Here is a 7,813-nt window from a genome sequence, read left to right on the forward strand (position 1 = left end):
GAAAACAGTTTCATTAGGCTATACTGAGCCAAACAAGTACACTGCAACCCACCTCCCAACACATGGGAATTGCATTCCACAAGGGATTTAACTTAGATGGAGCATTATAGCATATTTTGAGCAGTTTACAAACAATCAAAAATCAAGCCTAGATGACACTGATTTCAACACAATGTTGGAAACATTTTAATTCTTCATAACAGAATGTTGTTTTCATCCTTTGCACCACAAGAACAGTAAGAAAAATACTCAACAGATCCTGCCCAATTATAGATTACACAGCCACAAACTGCTAGAAAAGCCAGCACATAAGTAGAGGCTGTAATGGCTTTGTCTGCAGTTTTAGGAAAGCAGATTAAGAAATTAACAACGATGAAAACCGAACAATAGAGGTAATAACAAACAACTTTGTCCCAGTAGGGAAACATTAGAGACCTAAAACAGGAGATAATATAGTACCAACTCCAGGTTTTAAGATTTTTCATACCAAACTTTTCCTCTTACCAAGAAATAAGATCATTCCTTGGTTTATTGCTATTGTTTTTAAATGTACAGAAAAATGCTGCTGTTGAATTCTTAGATTACTACCTTTGTTTCCAGGATTAACACTGAAGCAACAAACATGTTCTCAGCCTCAGTTTAATTCTGAAGCCAGAGATAGCACCATCTGCTTTGACAGCACAGCTCTGTATAGGAAATATTGTTATAAACTCCTAATAGCTTGTTCATATTATTTATGTTTCAATGAAATCAAATCAATTCAAGGTAACAAGCTGTCCACAAAACAAAAGTCTGCAGAGCCAGGCAGTGTGACTACTGGATAGCTAGGGAAACTAAGGCAACAGAACAAATATTTGTTTACTCACTCAAAGAGAGTGGCAGAATGAGTAATATAACTTCGGGCCTGTATTTAATAGCAAACCTTACTCTCTGCACAGCAGCCACACAACTTCACAACCAAAGGAAAAGTCTCCACGACCATGACTGTATCCTACAGCAATGTGCATCACAGGCTTCTTTCTTCTGGACCTGAGCCTTGAAGTTCATCAAATTTCAATTACCTATGCAGAAGACAAGGGCACAGAGCAATACAACCTCCAATTCAGACAACCTGTGATTTATTTTCAGTTCCACCACCACCCTGCTGCATTGCCTTGAGCACTGGCTTCACCTCACCAAGCTGAGCATGGCTTCATCTCCCATCCTCTGCCTCCAAATAGTGCCCTAAGCAGGCTGCAAGCTCTTGTGGGTCAAGGACTGTGTTTTTACACACTGCAGCACCACCACTCAGCACAGCTGGGTCTCTGCTACAGCGAAAGCCCTTTGGCCTATGTCCAGTACAAACAGGGCATGGTGAGGATCCTCCATGTACGCAGAGGGAGGAAAATAAGGCAATGGGCCATGGATTAAAGCTAAACAGAAAATTCTCTTTAGTTACACATGCAAAATATTCCCGACACAGAAAAAGGATTCCAACTGCAAGAGAAAGACTGCCCAAAAAATACCGTATAAAGGAAACCTGTATGGCTGTGTAACCACTGCAGTGCCACCAGGCAGGTTCACCGGAGGCACAGGCTGGTGTGCCAATACTAAACCGCACAGCAGGGCGAGCGTGAAGGTCACTGAACACTCCTTCAATTCCCTCCCCATCCGGAAACAGTTGGGCTAAATAACTCCATGTCTCAAAGAAAAACAGTAATTCACTAGCCACTCAACTTGCCTTTTCTGTGGGGGGATACATAATGCTCTCAAGGCAGATGAGAGCACAGCATAAAACAAGACAAGCAGGCATACCTGCTCCCCAAGCTCAGGCAGGGTGGGTGGAAGAGGGAGCAGAGCTGGCATATTCATGGGTCAGCTTTTTATTTTAATATGAAGAACACAATGGAGAGTTTGAAGTATTTAGGAAAGGTCAGTATCCAGGCCTATCTTCACAAACCTAAGCAGGAATTAACACATGACACCTTCAAGAACTTCTGCCTATGAGTTTGTGGAATAAGGGACACTCCTTTTAGTGTGTTTGAAGAGGTCACGAGAAGCAAGTAAACCATATGAAGTGGGAGCCATGCACTGAGTGCATTTTTTTCTTTTTTTTTTTTTTTAAAACAGTTTCTCCAATTAATCTGAGCAACAGTCTCTAAAATGGCTTTCAGTGAGAAAGATCTTTTAGAGTAGATGTTACAACTGAGCAAACAGAAGACTATTTACAAACATTTATTTATTTATAGACACTCATGCAAATTGAGTGTTCTTCCTAAAAATGTTGACAGAAGCTTAAAACTATGGAACAGTCTTCTATGATGAGCATATCTGACACGTTGGAGGTTAGAACACATTCCAGGGTAGAATAAAAGTAACACAGAAGGGGTCATGGAGTCAGCTAACTGAAGAAACATTGCATCAAAGGCTTTACTCCAGTAGTCCCACCAGTAAGTACACAGTGTAGCTATGCAATATGACAATATATTTAAAAAAAAAAAAACTTCAGAGTGCTCCTTTTGATTTTTTCCCACACAAATCCATATGTTTAACAAGTCAGTTCATCAGGGGAAGTGGGTCTTTCAATTAAGAATGCTGAAGGTTTGAATACAAGAGGCCCTGGCAGCAAGAGCCTGTGTGGATGGTGTTAAACACTAACACCTAGAGAGAAAAAAAGAAAGGAGATAAGGCCATCAGCAGCTCTAATGTCTCCCAGTACATTCTCCTGTATAAATGCTGGAAAATAAGCACATGGAAAGAAAGAAAGAAAGAAAGAAATGCTCACGAAATCCATGCTAGTTTCATGTCAAGAATGAGAGAAAGATTCAGTGGAGAGCTGGATTTTCCCGTGTCCTTTAAGTCAGCCCTACGAGGCTCTGTTTTCTTTTTCAGATTTAATAGGTTTCTGAGGGACAGCCTCAGGAAACCTTCTATGAAAACGAAGGACTTTGATTACATTACTGTCAATATTTTAGGTTTAAAAGACAGACATGGGAGCTCAGTCAACCTTACTACCAATGAATATCACAATTTAAACTGCACTGTCAACACTGCAATATCCCTTTTGAAAAACAAAACACCAACAGTATATAGCTTTTTGATCTCTAAGATACATTTATACATACATGCTCTATTTAGGATAGAAATTTTTTAAAAATTCAAATCCATTTTAATTCAAAGATGAAGTTCCATTACTTCAATAAGAGCAAGATCAGATGATAAAACCAGCATGCAATCAAGTTGTGATTACATCACTAAGTGCTTCTTTACAGCTGTAGCTTTATGTTACGGTGAAAGACTGAACAATCCCCAGTGACACCCTCTAGAACCAAAGCTACAACACGGCTCTGTCTGTTCTCAGCAACTCTAAGAAAAGGATGTCCAGAAATCAAACTAAAACCAAGAGACTAAATTTTCAGTTTGGACTTTCCTCTGAGGAGACCAGGCAATGCCTTTGCTTTGAGCACCCGACTAACTTTTGAGCACTCAGACTGCAGACTCATCCTGGATCTCAAGTCAATTTACTTCAGAGCATTAAATGCTTTGAAGTAAGGGCGTTTATACCAACACACACACAGAGTTCTCACAGTCATATCAGCATGTGTGAAGAAATGCACATTATATGGGTGTAAACAGCTAATGAAATGAGCCCACTCCTATTTTGTCTGTACCAGCGAGACAGCCACAGCTAACTTGTAAAGTCAGTCCTCGCGTCCACGCAAGGCGACCTGCTTCTAACGCAGTGCACATTTCCACAGCAAGTATTACAGCAGCGTGCCTGCATCCTGCCACAGATAAAGTTATGGACAGAGCCCGTACAGAGCTCCTGGCACAGCTGAAACAACCACAGCACAGAGCAGAAATAAAACAAAGGCATTTTACAGAGCATTTCTCTCACTCTGGTCTACCTCAATGCATTAAATCTGCTTCTTACTGTTTAAATGGACAGCAACACACCATCCCCCGTGGTCCGCAGGAACCAAAGGTCGTCTGGTATGTCGGGGAAAAGGCACATTTTCAACACTTACAGTAATTGGGACCTTTACACTGCAAGTACTACATTCATCATCTCCATACTGGAGGACCTTTCCCATTCAGCACAACATCCCAAATACATAAGGAAATGGCAATTAGAGCTCTCACTAGGCCAGCCTCACAGCATCACCAGGTTACAGTGTGCTCCAGTTCATGAATAAGTGTTTGGCTTCGTTTCCTGTAAATTCAAACAATTTGCCTTCCCCACCTCAACAGTATCAGATTCTAGATTATTTTCAAACACCATCCATCTTTTTTAAGCAATAGTGAAGTGAGTAAACCTGCAAAATATATGGACTGCCTCTGAAATAGTATTTAGACGTGAAGATTAATATCTGCTTCCAGAAGCAACTCAAATTTTACAAAGCATCCCTTTTACTCCTCCACCTCCCTTTCATCCCTCTTCCTTCCCCTCACCCCTCTCAATTCTTGCAAAATGAATACACATCAAATGGATAAAGCAGTTGAATTCATTAACATTTAAGTTAGTTCTTCCAAGACAGTTATGCCTTATATAGAATAAGCAAGTGAGAGCATTTCAAATGCTAACTGCTGCAAGCCTGAGAGTCCTTTATTTTGAGAACAGTGCAAGTACTATGCAAATATGGCACTGCAAAGGACTAAGTAAAAACTCGTCACCTGGTATCAAATGAAAGCTTTTTTTCCTCCTCATCCTCTCAGTATGAGCATTTGTCATGTGAACTTGCAATCTAGCTGAAATATCTTGTCTTTTTTTTCCTTACAATAATGGGTAAAAAAAGTTATATAATGCACTTTAAAGCTGAATAAAGTTTTGTAACACAACTAGATCTGCCAGTGTTCGCAGTGCCAAAAATGTACAAAATTTGTTGAAAAAACAACCTTCCAATTTGCTATCACTATTCCTTCACCTTCCCACACTGTATTTCACAGTATCATCTTTTAAGTGCTTACACTGGTTTGTGGTTTTTTATAGGACACGAGGGAATCAAGGGGCTATGTTTAAAATTTAATGCAGGGAGGCTGGTACTAAAATCATCTGTATCCTGAAAAAGGTACCAAAATCCAAACTCGACTCAGCTCTGGACTGCAGTCTGACAGAGACTTCCTAAGTGCATCTGGGGAAGTCATCTAACCTCTCTACCCCATTTATGTCACCTACCATTTTACTTCTGTTCTAATGCTGCAAGTTACTGACACTTAAAGGGAAAAATCTACATTACTGGAAATGTTCAAAGTACGCCTCCATCTATCAGTTCTCTGAAGAGCTACAAAGTCTGGACTGAAAAGTGGATATCCTGTAAGCAATCAAATGAGACTGCCTCTACAGGTGAGATTTCTACTAATAAATGGGAATGCTGGGGGAGAGAAAAAAAAATCTAGGCAATGGAAGACACCAGACGGTAGATGCAATACATATCCTAAAGACTGCTGTAAAAATAGCAGCTTACCATGCCGTACCTTTGGAAAGTCACCATAGTGTTACCAAGCAAAAAGGGCCACTCTGGGACCAGTTTTACCCATAATACACGTCTGTAGTTCATTTACCTGATGAATCTAAATTATACAGTCTCTCCCCTGTGTTTTCAGCCTCCTTCAACTAATCCTGATTAGTCTTCCCAGCACTTCTTATTTAATGGTTCAGGTCGGCAGCACCTAACTCAAGGGATTAGTAATAGTGTCAAGTCACCTGGTGCATACCTGAGAGAAATAATTAGACAGTCTCTTGGCACAAAGGCAGATACTAAGCGAAGCAAACATGGGGACAAAGATAGAGGAAAAAAACAGGCTACTGCTTTCATACTAGTTAATTAATAGGAGAAGCTCACTCACCAGAACCTAACAGGTAATTCTAGCATGGACAATGGAAATGAAAAACCGCGGAAAAAGACAATATGCACCCAGCTATACTTGTAGCATGCGGTTTTATTTGCCAAAGAAATTTAGTGTTCCATAGCAACTGTCTAAAATAATTTCCTTGCACTACTGAAAATGTTAGGTTTTTTCATTTGTACTGATGGCACGCCAATACTATTTTTGGTCTGATTTGATGAGGATCCCTGTATTTGTAGAAGGGAACTGCTTTGACCAATAGCACAGATACTTGTTTTTTCTGCAAGAGGTGAAAAAATTGTTTTAAAATAACTGTTTCACACATAAGCAGACAAAATAATTGAAATAAAAACTGATTATATAAGACTTCTAATTAACCCATTTGTCACCAACCCATCTGTTACCAACCAATTTGGTCAATTCATTAAAACGAATTGCCTCATTACATTTAGCACAAATTAGGAGATGTATGAAGCTTTAACACTGTAAGGCAACAGAAAACCTTCCTTCCTTATGGAAAAGTTCTTAGTTGCCTATAAAATCAATTAGCAGCACAGGCTGTTCAGTAGATCATTCACTCCATCTTTTGGCAGAAGAAAGGACTGCAATGCTATGGGGTTCCCTCTTCCCCCCACACTCGACCAGTGGTTGGAAATCCAGACCACTATAGATACAAAAGGGTTTAAAATATTGCTTGTCCAACAAGCCGAAAACTTATAAATGAACATCTGACATAGAGGAAACAAGATCAGGTGTCCAATAGCGTCTTGCCAAAATGATGCTGCCCAAGAGCCCCAAGTCTCAGCTGAGAACTTCATGCAACAGTGAAACTGGAAGCGACTGCAAGCTTCCAGGCTCCAGCCCGATAGGTCTCCAGAGGCCTCTGTCCTCACTGAAGTTGCCAAAAGTTATTGATGACTTAATTCAGTCAAATAACAAGATCCATACCAAAAATTAGAAAGTCATAACATCTTTAAAGGCACCTTAAAATAATGTAAACTAAATAATACTTTGACAAGCATTAAGATATTATTATAGATGAAGGAAGACACCTCATTCTTTATTCACTGATAATATTTTCTGGGGATGAAAAAAGTTATCTTTTACTATCAGGTCCTTCATTAGCAGCCATGCAAAACCAAAACAATTTTTAAAATACAGAATTCTTTAAAAAAGTAAAAGTGCCTTTTCTTTTTAAGCTACAGAATAATAAATAGAAGGCTGACAGAACAAGCAAGCAGTTAACACAGCATTTTGAACACGTGCTGATGAACAGCTTTACATAACAAAGACAATACCCAGCTCTGCAAACGTCCAGAGAGCTATGCCATGGACCACCAGGGAAGAAAATAAAATCATCTAAGGTAAGTATCACATCTCTTTGTTACGAGAAATACTTTGCTATAACTCTTAGCAGGACAATGCCATTATACTGCATTGCTTTAGGCCATTTTAGCAGTATGTGCAGTAATATAACCCATGATTACAGAAAGCAGATAAATGGCCTTACATGGAGCTATTTCCCAGTATTCTGAACTTGAAGAACACCCGTTTTCTTCACTTACCGTAAGATTAAAACATTAAGAAATTCTTATTCACAAATCTATTTACGGAAACATAAAAATTGAATGCTCCAGTAAGAAGCTACTTTTTTTTTTTCTTTAAATGTGTTCTCAGAACTTCTGATTCTCTCAATTAAAGGAGCCTTTCTGCAACACAGAAACCTGGGACAGAAACACCCAGTACCAGAGCAGAAGCCACACCATTCCAATGAATTCCAATGCCAGCCTGACCCCTGACTGCACTTGATACTCCTGACAGAGAGGAAGAATTTGGGGAGCCCAAAATTTGAGTAGGGTTTACCTGTAATTTTAGAAATTGAAAGTCCACAGATAAATTCTTAACTGACTGAAAACTGTTTACACAAAAACAACCTAGGGGAAAAGACACAGTTTGTACTTCTGAGCAATAGATCAGATCACATAAA

Source organism: Pterocles gutturalis, unplaced genomic scaffold (genome assembly GCF_000699245.1).
Source record: "Pterocles gutturalis isolate BGI_N339 unplaced genomic scaffold, ASM69924v1 scaffold3410, whole genome shotgun sequence".
Lineage (NCBI taxonomy): Eukaryota > Metazoa > Chordata > Aves > Pterocliformes > Pteroclidae > Pterocles > Pterocles gutturalis.